The sequence below is a fragment of the Acinonyx jubatus genome, chromosome C1, assembly GCF_027475565.1.
Source record: "Acinonyx jubatus isolate Ajub_Pintada_27869175 chromosome C1, VMU_Ajub_asm_v1.0, whole genome shotgun sequence".
In the NCBI taxonomy this organism is placed as follows: domain Eukaryota; kingdom Metazoa; phylum Chordata; class Mammalia; order Carnivora; family Felidae; genus Acinonyx; species Acinonyx jubatus.
The window spans coordinates 180,484,745-180,508,054 of NC_069381.1; the positions used below are offsets into that span (position 1 = coordinate 180,484,745).

The 23,310-nt window shown below is 42.4% G+C and overlaps 1 protein-coding gene and 1 non-coding gene across 10 annotated transcripts in view; one reads left to right on the forward strand and one right to left on the reverse strand.

Moving 5' to 3' along the window:
- The window catches only part of ANKRD44 (ankyrin repeat domain 44), a 339,079-nt gene that overhangs the window by 292,736 nt on the left and 23,033 nt on the right, over nucleotides 1-23,310 (reverse strand). The gene's annotated exons all lie outside the window — the stretch shown is intronic.
- Nucleotides 14,731-14,803, forward strand: TRNAK-CUU (transfer RNA lysine (anticodon CUU)). Its single transcript has one exon. It is a non-coding gene; the product is annotated as a tRNA-Lys (tRNA).

The window sequence follows — 23,310 nt, forward strand, 5'->3', positions numbered from 1 at the left end:
TGAAATAAGAGGAGAACTGAGGGTGAAATGTAAACACACTAATTAGATATCTCAACCAAAATTCCACAATGTCTGGCATGCGCGAGTCTTTACAACAAGAATCTGAGTATCAGGAGCAGCTCACTTCCTACCAATCAGAACAGAATAGCCACATACTTTGATACAAACAAACATTCTGGGCTATACAGTAGTTCCCTCTGATAGAGCGCTCTGGGAAGAGGGCAATAAACAAAATCCAGACAGGAAGCAGTCAGAAAGAATAAATGGCAGAGCTTTCTGGCACTATCTCCTTGTAGGGAAACACGAGACACTGCTCTATTTTAATGAAATTATTGTAGAACCCAGACCCTGAAATTACTTATTAATATAGTTACTCATATGGGGTAAGGAGAGTTCTAAATGGGTTTGTAATGTTTGGCTCCATTCCTAGAATCAACATCATAAAGTCAACCCTAATTACCAACCACTGACAACTCCAGAATCAAATTCCCATCCAGAATGACATATTTTTACCTACTCCCTGGAGGTTGCCCCTTCTGAATCCCTTTCTCCTTTCAATGCATATGGATTTGTGCTTATGGAAATTCTGTGTGAAAATTCCAACTTGCCAAAACAAGTCCCTTCTTCCCACAAACGAATATTTAAAAGTACAATCACTTTTAACTATAGAATGACGATACATTCAAAATGAACTTCCCTCATCCGAGCAATACACTAAGTGTAAGACATATACATTGCGTGTTATGTTCTGGTCCTGCTCGTGAATTGTAACTATGCCTCATTACGAGGGGTAGTGTCAGGTCTGGATTTGCCTCCAACCCACAGTGGTACAGCAACACTGAGGAACATGTTCTTGCTCCTTTTTTGTGTCGCAGAGGCAGTGCCCACTCTCCCTTTCCTCTGTGAAAATAGAAGGCTTAGCTGGGCACATGGCTGCCTACCTAAAGATTACATTCCCTAACTTCCCTTGCAGGTAAGTTGTCATGTGATTGGTTCTGGGCAATGGAGATAAACCACATGATATTTACAATTTCTAGGTCATGCTTTTTTTTTTTTTTTTAGTGTTTATTTCTTTTGAGAGAGAGAGACAGAGAGAGAGCGCATGTGCAGGGGAGGGGCAGAGAGGGAGGGAGAGAGAGAATCACAAGCAGGCTCCACGAGTCAGCACAGACCCTGGTACAGGGTTTGATCCCACAAACTGTGAAATCATGACCTGAGCTGAAATCAAGAGTCAGACGCCCAACCAACTGAGCCACCCAGGCATCCCTAGGTCATGCTTTTAAAAGGAAAGGAGGTTGCCCTCCCTTTTCTAACTCCCACAATGGTAGAAAGTAGAGCAACCATGTTAGCTGGAAGATGGAAGATGTGTGGTAGGAGAGGGCACAGTAATGAGAGAGGCAGAAACTTTATCCCCAACATCATGGAACTATCTTCTCAGCCTGGGTCTGCTTATGCTCAAGCCAGTATAGATGAGAGTAAAATAAACTTCTGTGTTGTTATTTTGACCAAAGCAGGATCCTTATTAATACATCTCTTGAAGTACTTTGAATTCAACAACTATCTTTTGATATGTGCTCCTTATTAAACAGAAAGCACCCTGTATCTCTTGAAGGGAATTTTCCACCATGTTTTTTGCATCCTTTGTGTTTAATGTTACTTTGATGTTAAAATCAGTCTTTTTGTATTGTTAGTATCACTCTTCATAATCCCCCAAATCAAGATAAGTAACCCAGAACAAGAAGTGGCTTTCCTACCCATTACTTGGGCATCTTTCAGAAGAGGAAAGTCTTTTCTTCTGGCCTAGCATCCACCTCACCCACCTAACAAAGATCTCATTCTGCCCTTATCATGCCTCCATCAAAAGGCAGGACATATCTGGGCAGTGGAATACTTCACATCATCTATAAAATGGGAACCTTATCTTAACCTCTTGCAGTCCCCTGAGAGTAAAGAGAAAAATCACATCTTTACAGCTCAGGAAACTGAAATCTGTGACTGCAGGTAAGTGGAAAAAATACTTAGGAAAAAGTTACTAGGTCAGATTTCATAGATTCTTTTTAAAAAAAATTACAACATAATGTGTCAATGTCAGAGCATCTGGCTGGTTCAGTCAGGAGAGCGTGCAACTCTTGATCTTGGGGTCATGAGTTCGAGCTTCATGTTGGGTGTAGAAATTACTTAAATAAACAAAACTTAAAAGAAAATAAGGTGTCAGTGTGGATTCATCATCTGCAACAAATGTACAACCCCATCAGGGATGCTGATAATGGGGGAGGCTATGCCCATGTGGGAACAGGTGGTATATGGGAAATCTCTGTATCTTCCTCTTAATTTTTGCTGTGAATTTACAACTGCTCTTTAAAAAAGAAAGTATTTTTAAAAATAGAATTATACAATATGTTTAAAAGATACGAGGGGTGCCTGGGTGGCTCAGTTGGTTAAGCGTCCGACTTCAGCTCAGGTCATAATCTCACAGTCCGTGAGTTTAAGCCCCGCATCGGGCTCTGTGCAGACAGCTCAGAGCCTGGAGCCTGCTTCGGATTCTGTGTCTCCCTCTCTCTCTGCCCCTCCCCTGCTCATGCTCTGTCTCCCTCTGTCTGAAAAATAAATAAAAACATTTAAAAAAATTTTTTAAAGATATGAAACTTTCCCAATAGTCATTACCGCTTACAGGACGAAAATGATGGTTGGCTAGAGGACAAAAATGGTTCAAGAGTCAGCAGCCAAAAACACTGAGAAAATCCAGGGAGCCTCCTGCAGAGCAGAGTCCTCACAGAGCTAGTCTGGTCAATATCAACCCCAAGCTTCACTCTAGCCAAAACCCCAAGTAAGAGTAAACACATCATTAACCCATTCCACATGCCAGGTAGCTTTTCCTTATTTTAGTCACAGAAACACTAATGCACTTCCTTAAGTAAAAGCTGTCTTAAAATGAAAGCTTGGGCGCTCTCTCTCTCTCCCTCTCTCTCTCTTCTTTACTGCCTCTGCTTTATCTAATGAAAAATGACTGAGTGTTCTGTTTTGTGATTCAACTCCTGAGTGCAGATTTCTCATATGCAGAAAGTGTTATAATTGAGACCATCTATGAACAGAGTATATTAAATTCTGCCATGAGGATACTGCAAACCAATGGATGTCACTTTCCTTTAATACTTGAAGGAGTACTTAATTCCATGATATTAAAAAGAGGAACAAAAGAAAAATTTTTGATAATAGTTCAACCTTGTGGCTTTATTAGCAGTATAACCTAAGAGTTCTAATCCAAACCACCTATGTTTTCACAACCTGAACTCCAGTAGCAAAAACATTTTATCACATCTTCCAAAGGCTAACATTTAAAGCATATTTGATTTGAGAGAATTAAAAATCAGTCCAGAATGCCAAGCATATGACATATCCCCTCACAAAAATTACCTTCGGTAAAAAATAATAAATCAAATGCTCACTCTCCAAGCAGAAAGTCAGAAGCTGGATACAGGCAAGGGGAAAGCTGTATGTAAGTAAGACTTTGTGCTTGGACAGCAAAGTGACTGCTTGGGTGAGTAGAACCTATCTGAGGGATGGTAGCTCTTGGCCAATGAACTCACAGTCTTTCAGAGGACCAACCAGAGGTTAGTCTAAAGAATTCTCCACCATGGGGTGCCTGGGTGGCTCCGTGGGTTGAGTGTCTGGCTCTTGGTTTCAGCTCAGGTCACGATCTCACAGTTTGTGGGATCAAGCCCCATGTCAAGCTCTGCACTGACAGTGCAGGACCTGCTTGGAATATTCCCTCTCTTTCTCTCTCTCCCTCCCCCCCCCTCTTTCTCTCTCTCTGTCAAATAAATAAATAAGCCTAAAAAAAATAAAGAATTCTCCACCAAACACCACTATTTTCAGTCTTTTCGGATTAGGGACCAAAATAAAAGCTGCAGTAGCTGTTTCATTTTGATAATTTAGAAAGCCTCAGATAACAGCTATGAGCATTCTATAAGCATGCTGGAGAGAAGGCGGGGGGGAAGAAAATTACAGTTGAAATTACATCTTTAAGAGAGACAGTTAAGCCACTAATATACGAGCAAGTCTCAAGTCTGCTACCTGACCAAGAGGCCATGGGTGAAGAATTCATTTTAGGACTGATTACACAAACAAATCACTCCATTTTTTTCATCTTTCATATTTAAAATGTGGACTTTCTCTTTATGCAAACTGAATGATGGCTCCAACTCCGGGACTTGAACTTGGGAGTGGGAAATCTTCCACTACAGGAAATGAAGTGTGCCACTAACCTCTGTACAACCTCAGGCAAGTCTACACTTCTCCATTCTACCATTTCCCCACCTGCAGAAAAACAAGCCACACCTCCTACTTCCTGTTGTGATGAAAAATGAAATAACTAGGGTAAGTCAAGCTGCAAAGAAATTTTCTTTTTTTTTAATTTTTTTTCCCATTTATTTTTGCACAAGTGGGGGAGGGGCAGAGAGAGAATGAGACACAGAATCTGAAGTAGGCTCCAGGCTCTGAGCTGTCAGCACAGAGCCCAACACGGGGCTGGAACTCACAAACTGTGAGTTCATGACCTGAGTCGAAGTTGGCACGCTTAACCAACTGAGCCACCCAGGAGCCCCTGCAAAGAGATTTTCAGCGTGGTATGTGACATTCATAGAGCCAATTTTGAAAGTCCTAGAAATAATCTCTTCCATTTAATCTATTCACAACATAGAAAAACTGCCTACATATAATCTATTAAAAATAGTAAAAAGAAAAAAAAAACTTTGACCCTCTCAGGTCATGGAGAATTACTTGCTCTGGATAGCCTAGTCTTCTAGATTAGTCTTTGAGAGGGCAGGGATTTTGCATTTTGCTTTGTAATACAGCTTCAGCACCTAGAATAGTACCTGGGACATAATAGGTGCTCAATAAATATTAGATGGAGGAAAGAATACAGATTTAGCCCTCATAAATGTGGGAATGCTTCTTATTTTAGCCATTTCAGGTGGAGATTTTCTTAAAATGTATAGTAGTATCATTTCTTACCTTCTTGAGAAGATTATAAGGGCTGTAATAGCATATTTTGCCAATAGCAAAGCGTACTACTATGTATAGCCTGTATTTCAAAGATGTTCTTAGTATGCTTTAAAATACTAAATCACTCCAGAATATTTTACATAATTTTTCAGCTCTTTCGTACTTTTGTCATTTTTCCTACCCTTCTCTTTCTGTTGCATTGTCATTTCTCCCTATTATTAACACCTATAATTGGCTATTTCTAATTTACTGTGCGCTTAAAAGCCAGAGAACCACAGCAGTTTGTCTAAGATACGAGTATAAAACTCTGAGGGTCTGAGGTCTTCTCCTAGGAGTAGAGAATGTAATCCTTAGATCTTGTGACATCTAAGACTGGCTGATTACAAGCTCTGTTTTTCAGACTTCTTCCTGATTCTCCACCTAGTTCTGGATAGGTAATAGGTCAGACAGCCAAGATCCAAACAAGAGGTACTAAAGGAACTCACACTATCTCAGTGTGGCATCTCCAGTGGCTAACAGACAATCGTTCCATTAGGCAGGGTAGTTGAAATTATGGCCCCGGATAACTGGTGGCTGTCTAAGTAAGCAGCTGGTCTAGGGCTAGAGTAGGGATGTCTAAAACAAAACACCAGGAGTATGGAGAAGTCTGTAGGGAGTGCAAACCCTATTCTCAACACTGGGTTTCCAAGGGAGGAAGCCATTCTAGAGGAGCTATAGTAAAGTCACCAGGGGAGGAACTGAGAAAGAGTCAACAGATTAGGTACAAGGTAGAAATTATAACTTAGGAACAAAAAACCAAAGCCCCATTTTCCAACATGGAACACAAAGGCAGAATTAGACTTGACTTCACACAGAGTCCCAGAGTTAAAAGTAGAGCCCCTCGAATCCTCAAAGCCAAAATGGTACAGGACCTCCAGGTGTCATACATCTCAAGTTGGAATAAGGCTCAGAAACCCAGCAGATCATGACAGGAAAAGAGGGGCTTAGGGCTGCCAACTGTCTCCTTCTCTATGGCCCAAGGCCATTACCTTCTCCATGGCCAAAGGGCAAAGTGTGTCTGAAATGCCCAAACTGCTGATCAATGAGAGGACATTGCCACTGGTTGAGTGCAGTGGAAAGAAACCCTAAGGCTCACCAAAGAGACAAGAGACTGGGCTGGAGAAAGCTATGTATGTCTCTCAAACACTTCTCTACATGTGTTACAGTGTGGTCAACACACTCAGTCCCTGAAGTAACACGGTTCTCCAGGTGGCAGTTACAGGTGATAAGCCAGAGGCTCTGGAGACCACCTCTGAAGTCCTCCTACCCCAGGCTTTAACATACATGTCTTGAAAACCTATTTGTCTTTTTGAGAAAGGAATAGTAAATATAGCAATAATGGTTCAGGAAGACAGACCTGGAGAGACAAGCATTGGAGATAAATTGGGTCAGGGGAAGGAGGAGGCAACTAGATCACGGAGTGATAACAGTTATCCAGGAAGGCTCTGACAATTTTCAACCTTGGGTAAGAAAAGAGAAGAAACTATCATGCATTGACTTTCTGTGAACCAAGCACAGGAATGCTGGTATTTCTCACATTCATTATCTCATTTATTCCTCAATTTAATCCTGCAAAAGAAATATATTATCTCCGTTTTACAGGTGAGGAAATTGAGACCCCGAAGGGTACAAGCAATACATAGTTGCACAGCATGGATGACAGACGGGATTCACTTTGGAATGATCTGACTCCAAAATCCCACTTGCACCAACTTACACACAAGGTACTATGATCTTAAATTAAAAAAAAAAATTTTTTTTTAATTAAAAATTTAAAAATGGGAAAATGCATGAGGAGACGCATCTATATGGCAGATCTTAGATTAAGATTGGTTTGGGAAAGAAATGCGATCCTTAATTAAAATAAGAAATGCACATTAGAAAAAATATTCAACATTTCCACGAAAAACCACTAAATGTGGGGTGCTGTTTCTTGATCTGGGTACTATTTACATGGGTGTGTTCACAGAGATGCATACTTATTATATATGCTCTCTCCTACATGTATAGTATGCTTCAATAAAAAGTTTCAGAATTGCCAGAGCAGAGTAATATCTTGCCCTGCTCAATTCTCCATGTAAACTGGCCTTTGATGAGCAATAAAGCAGGGAGAGTTTGCATACGGAGATACAAGCCCTAAAATTCCTCTCTGCTAATGCAGATCCACTAAGAAAAGCACTCTACTCATAACCAGAAGGCTGTTGCCTTGGAAACAGGAGCTGTGACTCCTGCCATCACACCTCCAGAGCAAAGATGGCCAAGATCTATTTCAATTCTTAGATGCCTCGAGGAACCACAGATGACTGTAACTATGGAAGATAGCCAATCTGTAGTAATGAAGAAGCGCATGCCAGAGTTAGAAAGGCTGCAATTGAGAAAGGGGGGAGGAAGGAGAAGACAGAATTCAAGTGTAACAAGTAAAGCCCAATCCAAGAACTGTGTGGCTGCAAAGCTATGGTTTCATTTACCTCAGCCGTTCCACTCTCTTTACCTAATTGCACACCCACTACCTGCTGGCATCATGCTAGCTGCAGAGAGTACAAAGTGGAAGAAGACCAGCCCTTCTGCAAGGAAAGACACACTCAAAGAAGTGCTCCACTGGAGGTCCAAGCACCCTGGAACAAAGTGTGGGGACTGATTAACTTCGGTGTGAAAAGGGGCACAGGAGGCTTCAGAAAGTAGGTGGCATGATTCAACTGGAACTCAAAAACTATGCAGGAGTTCTGCAGGCAGAGGTCGAAGAGGAGCATCTCAGGCCAAGGGAATGGCAGGTACAAAGGGCTGAAGCATGAAACAGTACCATTCTGTTTCTCAACAGGATGGCCTCCCGCAGTTCTGGGTGGGACAATTTCCCATTTCAGAGACTGCCTCACACACTGCAGGGTATTTGCCATCTCTGACCTCACCCACTAATTGCTGGTAGCAACCTCCCATCATCATGATAACTAAAATGTAATGCCCCACACATTTCCAAATGTACCGGGGAACAAAGGGTGTGCTGTTGCTCACAACTGAGAAGCCCAAGAACTTAGGGGAACAGATCTGTGGCTAGAGCAGGGGTTGTTGGGGTAGGGTAAGAGTTGAGGATGGAATGCAGATGAGGACCATGGTGAAGGGCCTTGTATGCCCTGCCCAGGAGTCAGACTCTCTGCCAGACTTGGAGAAGAGAAAACAGACTCAAAGCATTTATGTAGGAGGCCAAGCCGACAAGACTTGGCAGCTGATGGATATGAGGAGGTGGAAAACAAGGAAGAATGGAAGAATAAAGAATAACCTCTACAGTTTTAAGCTTGGCCAACTGAGTAAACAGTAGTGACACTAACCAAAGCCATGAATAAAAAAGTCAGAGCAGGTCTGGAGGTAGATGGAAAGGTGAGGTGGAAAATGAGTCGGAAGGACATGAGGGACATCCAGGTATAATTTCTAAGAAGTAATAAATAGACTAACACTGAGAAGAGACATCTGGGTTGGAAGTAAGAGAAACCTTAGTATTTCGTTGTAGGCAGTGTCCAAGCCATTCCCCCAGGGGCCCACGGGAAGGGTGTTTCCCCAGACTCGCTACACAATGCAGGGGGACAGACAACTAAAGATGACCAAGCTGAGATCTGGGAGCCAGACATAATCAGCTGGGCACCAACACAGCAGAAACTGGGCCCACGGAGGCAGGAACAAAGAAAGCTGCAAGGTGGAGGTGAGCAGATGAGAGGAGTGCCTGAACACAAATAGCTGGAACCAGCTACTCCACACTTGGAGTCCATAGAGACCCTTTTTTTTTAAATTTTTTTTATTAACGTTTATTTATTTTTGAGACAGAGAGAGACAGAGCATGAACAGGGGAGGGGCAGAGAGAGAGGGAGACACAGAATCTGAAACGGGCTCCAGGCTCTGAGCTGTCAGCACAGAGCCCGACACGGGGCTCGAACTCACGGACTGTGAGATCATGACCTGAGCCGAAGTCGGACACTTAACCAACTGAGCCACCCGGGCGCCCCCATGGAGACCCTTTTGCATGAATCTTGGCACACATTAGAACCAGTGGCTTTCAAACTTATATTTGCCTGTGACCCATAGTAAGAAAATAATTTACCTTTGAACCTAGTTCATAAACACCATGGCTTCATGGGTGTGCAGCTGCACTGGGTCCCATGTTCAGAATGGCCCCACTTATGGTGAAGGTCTCTGTGGTCGCCATCTTGAAATTCCTAATTTTTTTTTTACAAGGCTCAGTTATGAGACCAGTCCTGACACACACAAATACACATTGTTAACAAAAATTTCACAAAATAATATCTTACTACACATGATATAAAATATTTTCTATTTTATTTCCTAGAAACGCAATCACAGCCCCTTACATTCACAACCTAGTAATGAACTGCAAATCACAGTTTTCAAGTACTCTCTTGGGTTAAGGCAATATCTTTTAAGGTTTGCTTTGTTTAGTTTGTGGTGGTGGGAGGGATGTGCAGATTCTTTTGAAAATTTATATTCTTTTTTCTCTACAAAGGATTAGAAGCAGTGTGCAGCAAATAGGGTAGTTGAAGACAAAGGAATTGCTGAAATTAGCCAAGGAAAAGAGTCAGGTAAGGATCTGTAAGGAACCAACATTGAGTTGGTGAAGGACTGAGGAGAAAGGATCAGAAAAGTACAAGGAAAACTACGAGAAAATGGGCAAAATCAAGGAAGTAGATGCACTTAGATGGCTCAGTCAGTTAAGCGGTGACTCTTGATTGTGGCTCAGACCATGATCTCACGGTTAGCGAGATCAAGCCCCAAGTAGGGCTGGTGGCACAGAGCCTGCTTGTATTCTCTCTCTCTCTCTTTCTCTGCCCCTCTCCCTGCTTGCGTGTACTCGCTCACTCTCGCTCTCTCAAAATAAATAAACATTAAAAAAAAAAATCAAGAAAGCCAAAGAGCTTCCAAAAGGGAGTAATCACCAAGGTCAACAGCCCAAAAGAATTCCAAACTAAGGTGAGAACTAGGTCATGGGGCTATCAGAGACTGAGCTAGGTCAGTCCAGTGGCAGGGTGGGAGGGTGCAAAACCCGAGTGAAGACTTCCAAGTGACCAGGAGGTAATAACACAGAGAAACTAAAGACAGAACAAGAAAAGGAGAAATCAAGGAACCTGAGAGATAAGTACAAGAAAGAATGCTGTCTTTTTAAGAATTCTGGGAGATATGAGGGTGGCTTAAATCTCTGAAGCCACAGACCATTTTTTCATTTAGAAGTCCTATCCCACACCATATTAAAAATGTAAAAATATACCCACCTCACACACCCAGTATACATTACTTTTATTTGAGTTATGAATAACTATATATTGAGTTGAGTTGTGACTGATTGACGTAAGTTATATGTTTTATAGGCATTTGTTTAAATATATACCACCTTCATTTTACAGTTTTCTTTTAGATTTCAAGAAGCTAATAAAAACTGATTTTTTCTTGATTTGCAGACATGTTTTTAGGTCTCTGAAAAGCCTTAGGTTCATAATCGGTAGGGATTAACAAGGACTGAATCTCTCTGATGTTGAAGGAAAAGAAGTCTCAGAAGCAGTAAGATGAAGAGGAAATAACTCAGGACACACGAGGCTCTGGTAAACCAAGAGCATCTACACACTGGTCAGAAGAGGCTAGATAACCCAATTTCTTTTAATGGCAAAGTCACTGAATAAGCAATGAAGAAGTCAATGAATAAGCAATCGAAGGAAGAAAAAGGTGAAAAGGTCAATGAACACAGAAAAAGCTGTCTAACTTTTAGCACTTAGGGAAATGTCCATTTTTCATGTGTAGGATTGGCAAAATTTTGAAAAACTAATAGCACCTAAAGCTGAGGAAGGTGCAGGGAAACTGGCCTGTGATATACTGCTGGGTGGAGTGTGAACCGCTACAACAGTTGCATAAGGTTGTCTGGCAAACTGCATTGATAAGTGACCAGAGCACAAGAAAATAACCTCCCTTACCTGGAGCACTCTTACTGCAGGTGTCCAAAGAGCTGTGTCTTCGATCCCATGGTCTCAGCTTCAACCTACCTCCTGAAAGACACCCTTCTTCTAATAAAGCATCTTACTTTATTTTTCTCGGAGCCCTTACTTCTAACTGCTATTTCCTATTTTATGCATTGCTTTACCTGTTTATACACAGCTTCCCCCTACTACAAACCTCTAGAAAGCAGGGAGCGTCTCTGTCTTGTTCATCTCCCTATTCCCAGCTTCACAGTACCTGCAGAAGCACTATTAAAACTGATGATGTTCAGGGACGCCTGGGTGGCTCAGTCGGTTAAGCGTCCAACTCTTGATCCTAGTTCAGGTCACGATCTCATTGTTCGTGAGTTTGAGCCCTGCATCAGGCTCCACACTGCCGGAGCAGAACCTGCTTGGGATTCTCTCTCTCTCCCTCTCTTTCCACCCCTGCTGTGTGTGCGCTCTCTCTAAATAAATACATAAAATAAACTTTAAAAAATTATAAAAAACTGAAAATTTTAAAAATTTAAAAAACCAATGGTGTTCATTGCAGCATTGTTTTTAATAATGAAAACTGAAAACAACCTGAATGCCCATTAATAGAGAAAACGGTTGAATAAATCACGACACATCGACTCAATGAAATATTATGAAACTATGTACTGACCTGGGGAAGGGGTGTCCATAATATACTGTTTTGTGGATAAAGACATTTATGAAATGTTTAGAATATTTTTATTGAAAAAGAAGGGGAAAATATGTGGGTGAATATATTGGTACATATTTGAATAAGCACAGGGAAAGGTAAGGAAGGAAATGCCTACAACCGTTGATACTGATGTCCTTAATGGTATGACAGCAATGGAGGGGACAGGAGATTTCATTGTTACAGTGGGTATATCTTTTGTAATTTTCTTTTAATTTTTTTTAAATCTTTATTTATTTTTGAGAGAGACAGAGTGTGAGTGGGGGAGCGGCAGAGAGAGAGGAAGACACAGAATCCAAAGCAGGCTCCAGGCTCCAAGCTGGCAGCAAAGAGCCTGACACGGGGCTTGAATTCACCAACCAGTGAGATCATGACCTGAGCTGAAGTTGGACACTTAACCGAGTGAGCCACCCAGGCACCCCTATCTTTTGTGATTTTTAAAAATTAAATTATTTTAAAAGAATTCTGGCCTCAAAAACATTAAACTATCCTACTAACAGCTGTGCTCCTGTTGTGTTTATTTCATGTGTTGGAGTTAATAATGCTTACGATCCACTGGACTTGCCTATGACCGACCTCAAACCTAGCAGTCATCTTCATTTGATTTGTTAAAAAGCCAGTTATTCCAACACACAGTAGCAGAAATGGCTTGCCTTTGATTAAAGACAGTAGTTCTCCCTGGGAGACCTGGAAATTATTTGAAAGCCTTTCCAATGGGTCACTGAGAGCCCAGGGCTAAAGCTGCCTGGCAAGAGAGAGGAAGAGGGAGTGGGGCGGGGAACCAGGCCTGTGTGCCTGGAGGGCCCGGGCTTCCTGGAGTACACCTCAGATTCCTAGGCACCTGCCAGGCAGAGAGAGGTTCACCCGCTAACTCCAGTTGGCTGGGGCCTGGGAAGTGATATCTTGAAGGCCCAAGGCACTCTTTTTCAAAAGCCCCTAAATGTCCTTGTCTATGCCAGAAACAACCTGGAAGGAAAATCTTATCACAAAACAAGCAGCAATCAGGCATGTCAAGGATTTTTTTTAATTAATTCCTTAAGCTGATCAAGTGATAAAATCTGGGAATTTGAAAGAACTCAGATATTTCTACCTCACTGTGCCAATCAACCTGTAAGCTATTCATCCAACCACAAAAAAAAAAAAAAAAAAAAAAACAAACCATGAATGAGACAGGCTTAGCAGTTCAGGTGTCCTACTCCAGCAAGGACCACAGCACTTCCCACCAGCCACAGGAAAGGGGAGGGAGGGAGGGAAAACTGTCAACCCCATGTGAACCCACTGAGGGAACCTGGCATTTGGAAGGCCCGGAATCCAGTCCTCACTGAGACACCAGTTAGGTACTTACACCAGGAAAGTGAGTGAAAATTCCCCAAGCCTCAGTTTCCTCATCTATGAAGTGGGAATGATAACGGCGCCTATCTCCTAGGGTTACTGTGAGGCAGAGTGAGGATGTACACAAACCCTGTAGTAGCCCGGAGGTGAGCCGCCCACATCCCTCTTTGTCTGCGGACTGCCACCCAAAGCCGCTGGGGGTGCAGGCAGTGCACCACCTCCGGCTACCAGCTCCCTCAGGGTCTGCCTCAGCTGCCAAGAGCAGCTTTCCCCAGGCCACCCCTTCCTGCCTTCCTGCATGTGACGATCCCCGTCTGGTGACAGAGGCCTGCAATTCTGGCACAAAGCAGGGCACCGAGACTGCAAATAGTCACCACAGGGCTTCCCACCAGGTTGGCTGAGACCTTTACAACCTCTTCCTCTACCCAGTCATGCTTCCTTCCCTTCTTAGATGTTGCTCCCCAGTGAGCATCTCACACCCCAAACTCCACGTCAGAATCTGCTTCCAGAGAACCAAACATGCAACAGAGCTTTTATAAGTACCCCAGGGTTTCTATAATGTGACTAAGAGCAGAGGCCAATTCTGGTTTAGAAAAAAGAAACTTTACACCCATAAATTTTCTTGTTGTTTTTTTTTTTTGCTTTTGCTGGGTTTGTTGTTGTTGTTGTTTTGCATACATGCCATTTATTTCAGGTATTCAAAGTCTGGTGACTCATTCATATTCACTAAATACGTACAGAACACAATGTCCTGTGGGCAACCTGCTGGAGGTCACAGGACTCCCGTGCACTGATCATAGTTTAGGTTCTTCTATCGCTGTAGCTGTGATTCTACATGGTGGCACTGCTGCTCGGGGCTTTGGAACTGGATGAGGAGCTTTTGATTGTTACAGTGGTTGCAGGGCTCTGTTGAAATCTGGGGAGGGGAGAGTAGGAATGCTAGACTCCTCCAATGCTCTAGAAGGTCCCTCTTGATCATGTCCCATACAACTTCCATAAAGGTGAAGAAACAAAGTTTATATAATTGAGTCCAGATCTTAACTATGCATTTCATAGAAAATGTTGTCCAGTTCTAAATACACTAAATTTGTTAGGAATTTGATTACCCTATAAATCAAGAGAGGATGTATTTATTCTATTCAGAACTTTACCAAGAATTTTTTGTCATCTCCAAAAATGATGATAGTTTCAGGAATGTCTCTCATGATTATTGAGTCACCTCTGTAACAAACCTATATTGGTCCACATTTATAGTTGTCTTATTCTTAGTGATAAACATAAAAAGATTTATTTAGCCCTTATTTCTAAGGCTTTATACATAAAATTATTGATAATACCCAGTTGAATATTTCTTAAACCTAATTTATCTGATTATTTCATTATGTCTTCTAATGTAGCTGTATACATATTAAAATATAAGCTATAAATTATTTTCATTTTTTCCTCCTTTATATACAGTTGGAGTCTTGTGATTTTTTTTAATATTGCATGTAAGTGAGGTCTATTATCTATGAGTTTCATTTCAGGAAGTAAAGAGGATGTTGCAAAACATATACAAGGGGATGTTGAATGTGACAGAGTTGGAAACTACTGCCTCACAGAATTGGTTCTAAAACTGGGGTCTGAGGCCCACCTGCCACAGAAACATCTGTGGCAATCATTAAAAAATCTAGGTTCTTACGGGGAGCCTGATTGGCTCAGTCAGTAGAGCATGTGACTCTTGATCTCAGGGTTGTGAGTTCAAGCCCCACATTGGGCAAAGAGATTACTTAAAATATAAATATACTGCGTTTTTTAAAAATCTATGTTCCTAAATTCCAACTCACCAAAATGTTCTCTGAGGCTAGAACCCAGGAATCTGGATTTTTTCCAAAGCTCCCCAGGTGAATGTGATGCTCACCCAGGCTTGGTAGCCACAGCTACAGAGGAGAGAGGGTGCACCAAGCCATCACCTAGCCTGGGGTGCTCACGGTCTAAAAGGGAAGGGCAAAATTTTAAGTATAACATCAGGAGCATAATTGTCAAGTGCCAGGAAAAGAAACCAACTAAGTGCCTATTCTCACCCTAGAGAATTCAAGAAAGGGAGACACTAGCCTACAAGGGGTGTCTAGAAGAGGGTTTACTAGAGTGAGGGTCTGAGAAACAGTAAGAGAGGGAGCCTCATCTCTGGGGAGCATTACTGCAGAAGCCCTTTGCATATATTATCTCCGTCAAAACACCAAGCTACCCCCTCTGGAGTAAATACCCTTCCTGCCCAGGTCTTTCAACAGAAAATACTGATGCCTAGAGAAGTCAAGTAACTTAACTCAAGGTTTCAAACTCAGGCCGCAAAGCCCAAAGGACAGGGCTTAACCATCCAGCTAATAATACTCAGGACCTGGTCCAAAGGAAGGGAGAGGAGGTGAGTATGGGAAAAGGCCCAAGGAGTTTCAACAAGTACGATTTCTATCCAAAAGCTGCATTTTCATCTTGCTTTTTACCTGTCACCAGCATTCAGGACAACAACAAGAAACTATCGTTATTAGGGACTGCTAATATTATTACTGTATTATTCACATACGGCTGGAAAGGCTCTAGAAGGAAAATGGGCATGCAGGAGTCACCAATGCTAATAAGCCACGAATCACAGAAAAGCAACCTAATTGAGGCAATAGCAAAATGGAAGGCGGCTTAGAAGGAGACCTTTCTCGTTGCTTCCACTGACCTAGCAACAGAATAAAGCAGCTTCTGCTTAATCAATTCCCACCTAATCAGAGAGCCACCTTAATACTGTCTCCAGAGCAGCAAATTAGCCTAATAGTGAGTGACAGCACAAATCAGGAGGGTATTGGTGGGAAGGTGGGGATGGAAACAGGCTTGGAGGAAAAGCAATTGGCTAGTGCTAAGGGGTTAAGTGGTGTTTAACTAGCTGTTAAATTGCAAAGTGCTAAGCTTCCCCATTCTAATACAGAAAATGTCAACAATGAGTAGAATGAAGATGAAATGCATCAGCTTCTGTTTTTATTCTACAACTTGGATGTACATCCAGGTAGATACAAAACTTATTTTTATCACTGAAAAGGGAAAGATCAAGGCTCTTCATAAGCCATTGGTTGTTAACTGTTTTTTAAACACCTAGAATGTAGGGGTGCCTGAGTGGCTCAGTTGGTTAAGCGTCCGACTTTGGCTCAGGTCAGGTCTGATCTCACTGCTCGTGAGTTTGAGCCCGGCATTGGGCTCTGTGCTGATAGCTCAGAGCCTGGAGCCCACTTCAGATTCTGTGTCTCCCTCTCTCTCTGACCCTCTCCCGCTCAGCTCACTCACACTCTCTCTCTCACTCTCTCTCTCTCTCTTTCTCTCTCTCTCTCTCTCTCAAGAATAAACATTAAAAAGAAACTTTAAAAAAACACACACACCTAGAATGTTGTCTGCCTCACAATCACCTAAGAGGCTTGTTAAAACACCGAAGGCTGGGCCGGCCCCCAGAGTTTCCAAAGCCCATAGATTCTGGGTAGGGCCCTAAAATTTACATTTCAAACAATTTGCAGTGGTGCTGTTTCCGCTGACCTGGGGACCACACCACCTAGAATATCTCCAGAGCCTTTTGGAAAGGCGGGGTAGGAGGGGTGGGAAGATGAGAGCAGCTGAGGGTGACCTGGGAGTGGGGCAATCACAGTAAGCAGTGGAGGGGCCCCCAATAACACAGGGTATGTTCCATGTATGCTTTAAATCAGTGATTTGTCATATCACTTAAGAATAAAGAGTCTATATGGGGCGCCTGGGTGGTTCAGTCGGTTAAGCGTCCAACTTCGGCCCAGGTCACTATCCTACGGTTCGTGAGTTTGAGCCCCACATCAGGCTCTGTGCCGACAGCTCAGAGTGTGGAGCCTGCTTCGGATTCTGTGTCTCCCTCTCTCTCTCTGTCCCTTCCCTGCTCATGTGCTCTTGCTCTCTCTCTCAAAAATAAACACACACACACATATATATATATATGTGTATATATATATATATATATATATATATATATATAAAGAATAAAGAGTCTATAACTATAAGCCAACGTGTAATGGCTACTACATTATCCGTGGAAAAAGAGACTGAAATGAAAACAGAGAAGACTTTCACTTTTCATGAGTGTGAAATGAGATTGGTGAACCAAAGGGGAAGTCAGAATATGTCACAGGGGATACGAGGTCCCAGGTCAGAGACAGATGAATGGCTACTCCTCTGTCTGCAGGACCCTAAGGAAAATTCACTGGCTCCACATTGCTCCTTCCCTCTGTTGATTTATGGTCTTGCCATGATGAAAACCCCAGATCCACAGTCTGAAGAAGACCTGGCTTCTGCAATGAATAAAACTGTGGTTTGACCAGCCACATTCAGCAGGGTTACCCAGTGGTAACCAGTCAAAATCAGACTTCAGGCTTCTTTTGGATCAGCCTTACACTGACCTGGCAAAGATAATGCAGGTAAGGCAGGACCAAACTACTTTGCGCATTATCGTGGGCAATGCGAATTTCTTCTGCTAAGCTGGAGCAAGACTAACACCAACGTATTATACCTTTTTCCCATGGCCCCTCCAACTTCCAGGTACATTGCCAGGAGACCAGACGTTTCTGGATGAAGATTTCCAATCAAGGCACTGCTTTGTGGCCCTAACTTTTATTAACCAAAAAGACTAAAAGTCCCTTCTGCCCATCTTCTCTTCATCCTTTTCCCTTCCCTCAGGGATGAAATGTGGGTCAGCAGCAAGCAAGTGCCTCAAATCTCTGAGCAGAGACCTTTGGCCTTGGAAACATTTGGAGCAGAAACAGGTGGTGTGGTCTGGAGCAAACATTCAAGAGAAGAAAATACCAAAAACTCGGAGAGGAGAATGTCTCCACATGGAATTCTCATTTGCATTTCATGCAGTCTCCAGTTTTTCCATGTCCCTTCAAAGGTTAGGTTCTCATATGGTGTGCTGTGAGCAGGTCAGGCTGCTCAAGGGTTTTTTCTTCTGGTTTCAGGCTGGGTAATATTTCATAACCACATGATTGCAGGGCTGAGCTTAGCAGTGCTGTATTTAAGAGACGATTGCATATCCATCATTCAGACCACATTTCAAAGACTGATAAAATATTGCTTCTGTGGATTTAAGAGAACGTGATAAAGCGTTTCCCTCTCCTAACTAACAAGACTGTGAGGGTCACTTCCTAATACAATGCCAGGGGCCCTGCCTGTACACAGTGAAAATGCATTTCTAACTGGAAGATGGCTGAGAAACTGTATCGCACAGTCTAGGCAGTAAATAAGTCATTGCTTCTCTACTGTATATCATGGTTAGATTATTTGTCCTAAAACACAACTTTGCACAACCCACACAGCTGATCAAGTCTTCCATGGCTCTGCTCAGAATCCACACCTCCGAGACATCTTCCAAGGGGCCTGCACACCGCAGTCCATTCTCTCCAATCCACCTCCCGCAGCTCCTGTGCAAACCCTCTGCTCCAGTCAAAACAGTCCTGGAAATCCTGCACAGAGACCCCCACCTCTTCTCTCTTGCTTTGCTGAGCTCCACCCCAAATGCCCCCACCCTCTTTCTTCCCAGTTTGTCAATCTTCTACCATGAGGCATTTAAAAACCAGGTCGGGACACCTGGGTGGCTCAGTCGGTTAAGCGTCTGACTTCGGCTGAGGCCACGATCCCATGGTTTGTGGGTTCAAGCCCCGCATCGGGCTCCATGCTGACAGCTAAGGGCCTGGCGCCTGCTTCAGATTCTGTCTCTCTCTCTCTCTCTTAAAAATAAACACTGAGAAAATTTAAAAAACAACAACAACAACAACAGCTCAAATCACATATCCTCCACAAAGCTGCTCTTCAGGAAACATCCCTCCCTGGACACTCTCCTCACCCCCATCTCCCGACTGCCATGAGAGTGACAGGCCCGCCCTGTACATGGGCTGTCCTGCACTGTGGCTTCTCTGCTTCCACATGCTCCCACCTTGCCGCAGCTGGACTGTGAACCCCGGGAACACTGCCTCCTCCCCAGCATCTCCCCTGCTCCCCTCTCATGGTGCCCTGAGGTTTGTTGCCATCACTTCAGCAATCAGCACCCTAAGAATTTGGTCCTCTCTAGGACTTAGGGTTTATGCTATACTTCTGTCTCTAAACCATCTTATTTCTCTTCCTTGGTGTCCAATCACTGCCCTCTCTTTTAACCCCGGGCATGTGACAGGTCTGCCAATTCACTCTGTCCCTAGGGCTGTTGAACAGCTTAATGAGTGTTTAACAGAAGAATCATAAGAGGTGATTGCTAGGTTGGAAAAAATCACCCTGGGTCCCAGGAGGCTATGTGCAGTTTACAGACAGGAAACCAGCAACAGGGAAAAAAAAGATCAGTGTGAAGAATAAGGGGGCTAGGCTCCCCTCCACCTCAGCAGCAGTGCCTCCAAGAAACAAAAAGGAAAGCATCTGGCTAGAATGTGGACCGAGACTGCTGAGATGGGAAAACTGCACACACAACAAAAGCACCAAGGTTTGCAAAAGGCACAGTTCGCTCCCCATCCCCCATCACCAAGAGCTCAACGGGAACGCTAGCCGTTTGCACTCAGCACATCTGTTTTCAGTTACCTGTGCCTGAACCACAAACTCAACAGAGAAATGGAGAGATTTCGAGCTGACTCCACGGTTTAAGGTCGGTTGGGGCAGATTATGCGGAGGCAGAGACGGAGTGTGGAAGCCTTCAGCCACTGTTGTGCCATGTTCACGGTCTTGACAGGCCACACCGATGACATTTCAGTGGGCCACGAACTGTTCTTTCATTGCCTTGACTGCTGAAAAAGTTAAGAGCTGCCAAGGAGTATCACTATCGCTTGATAAACACAGCTACCCATGTTAGTCAACCACTAATTAACAGGTTAACTTACAATTAACAGTTGCATGTTACCAATCCATTCCCAACATATTTATCCTTTCTGCTTCCATTATTCTATCTTGCTACTATCTTCCTAAACCTCTCCAGCTAAGATTATGTTTTTCCTTATTGAAAAAGTCTTTGACTACTAGAATCTTCTCTACATTCATTCCTAAGCCCTGGTTCTGTTCACAACATGGGCTCTCCAGGCTCATAAAAATACTTCCAGGAATAACATTCCTTTCCTTTCAATGAATTGGGGATACAGCATATTGTCCACAGATAGATGCGGCCAAGTGGGAAAGACAGTCATTAACGGTGTTTTCTCTTCCATAAAACCCACCACATTTGGTGCTGGAGTTAAGTGAATACAATCTTGATATCACTGAGCTACTTTTTGGAATAGCACAATATTGGAAATCTCTCCATACCAAGATCCACACCCCTCCCTTTTCAGACATTGCCCTGGCCTACATAAGCCTGGTACAGTTGCCAAGCTTTACCTTCCCCCGACCCTTACTGCCCCTTTATTGCTGTAAACACAGCTGCAAGAGAGAAATGTAATTTTAAATATCCACTTTGGTAATAGGGATCCCAATGACTTCATTGTTACTTGAAGCGTTTTTTGAGAAATTGTTACCAATTATTAAAATACATATTTTCTTGACAACTATTGTCATCCAAGTACTTAATTTGTTGGGCTTTCAATAGTTGAGTTTCCGTTATGAACACAATTCTTTTGTAGGGAAACATTAAATATTTACTATAATTAAAAAGGCACATCATGCTAGTCATTGTTTCACTATTAGTTCTTATTTGAATTGCTTTATATGGAAACACAAAGATTAATACTGAAATGTCAATACAGACTATATCTAGGGGCTCTGCCCAGAGATGACATGAAATATACTGGACTCAATAAATATTTATTGAGTGGAAAAATGAATTGTATGCCATTCTGTTTGTTCCCAAGGGAATTCATCATAATGGGCTTTTTAAATTGATTAGGTCTTACTGTAAGGAAATTTAAACAGTATAGTTTGGTGTCACCTGGGCTGTGTCAGAGAAGGGTAACCAAGTTCTGAGACAGGGGTCGCCAAACTCTCCCACCAGTCTCCACCTGGGAGAAACGAACCTGGGTGAGGGGGAATCTGAGTGACACTTAGAAACTTACACAAAAGATACTCTTCCATAGAAGTATTCCAATGATGTTTCCCTCTCTTAAAAAAAAAAAAAAAAAAAAAAACTACCAAGAGAATTATAAAAATAATTCAGATATAAAACAGATATAGAGCACCACTAGTTAACTTGCCAAGTAATCATCTGAAAGCTGCTATGTTTTTAATTCATAAAAGCAGAGGCCCTAGTGTTCTCTGCATAGAAAAGTAGGGGCTTCTCTCACTGATCATCCATCTGGCTTCTCCTCTTGCTCAAAGAACTTACCCACTTCCACCATTTTACCCACCATCTATTTTAATTACTGCTCATTCCACTCCAAGTGTTTCATCTTCATTCTCCCCAGATGTAAAAGGAAAACTCTCCCTGGATGTAAAAGGAAAGTAAAAAGCTGGGCTCAATCCCTCTCCTGCAAACCTGCTAAAATACCCAACGTCATGCCTTTCGTCTTCCCGGGGTGGCCCTTGGATCTGCCCCACACACCCAGGATTCATCGTGCTCCATCAAAACCACTCCAACATCCCCGCCTGGAACTCTCTGAACTGAACTACCTTTATCCAATCTTCATATATGACTGAGCTCAGTTTAGCATTCAAAACACACACACACACACACACACACACACACACACACACACACACACACACACACGAGCAGTAACAGTCCCTCCCCATGCCCCTTCAGCCTTTCTCCAATGCCTCCAAGTAAAAACATTCCACTGGAAAACATGGTAGACGTTTTAGTGTCTACAATTGTATCAGAATCATTTTATACGGTTTTAGACAGAACACTGATTTAGAATCAACACTGACCAACAAGTATCATGCTGTAGAAAGTTTACCACAGATTGAAACAAGATTTAAACTTTCCTTCCACTGCTGGGAACAAAATGAGGGAAAGTTATAAGCAAGCAAGTAGCAGTTTCAAATTCCCAGGAGGCTTTTAGAGTAATATATACATTTTAAATTCCAAGGAAAAACTTTGCCTGCATTTCTTTAAAAGAGGAAATACCAGTCAAACTACACCCCATCACATTATCCCTCAAAATACAGTTAGCAAGTTAGCAACATCATTTCCTCACTTTCCAAACACATCTGCTGCTAGATTCAGCAAAAGACTTACTTTACATCCTATTGCTGGCTTTGAAAATTACCAGCCTCAAAAGAAATTTGATGTGAACTACCTAGGGGTTGGTGCCTTATACAAGGGCTGACAATGGTTTTCCGGTTTTAATTAAGCAAAGTAACTCCCATTTCGCCAAGAGGAAGAAAATGAATTGACTGCAAGACAGTTATCTCCAAAAAAATGTCCAGGATGTTGTCTCCTTGCTGGATTGAGGGGTACAGGCAAACTAAAGCTAAGATGCTTTCATATAATTATACTATTGAAATATCTACATTTCTCTGGAGAAAATACAGTAACCTCACATGAACAAATGTGTAACATGTTCGTTCATTTCATATAAGACCAACTCCCAAAGTACCTCCAAACATGGACAGACATTAAGAGATGCAACTCACTTTAGTGAAATGCATTTACAAACAACATCAAAGAACTGCATGAAGAGAATGAATGAAAGTCCCTTGGGCCTCTGGCAGGCTATCAGGATTTCTCTGAGCTTTCCCTGCAATTTGTTCTAGAGGTTTCCAACTATCATTCCCCCAGAATATCCTACGACCAGGTCCGAATTGCCTTACCACAAAAACTGAACAATGGAGTCCTTTTCCTAATTCTAAAAATAAAAAAATAATAATCATATCATCATCATCATAAAATAATATATGGCATTTACTCTTTTGTATTTTGTAACTTTCCCATTAATTTCTCTACAACCTTAGCAACCTACCACCACAAGATCTCACAAGAAATTAAGGCAACGTGTGGTCAAAAACTACATGTGTATTTAAATGAAATCCTAGAAATGATTCCTTACACAATTTTAAGTTGTTAAATTTTAAGATATAAAGACCAGCAACACCCACAATAGAAATCTATTTTCTGCTAGTGAAGCGGGGCCTTTTTCATAAGACAGAAGTGGTGAAATTTCAGTTTTGTGGCACTCCAAGAAATGTGCATCTCAAAGCCCACCCAGGAACTTCACATCCTGAGTGAGTTTGAGTATCACCCACCAGCCTCTAGCCAAATCCCTCAATCCTTCTACAACACATTCTGCAGGAAGTGATGAAAAGTTAGAGTTTGAGTTACATAAGGCCTTATGG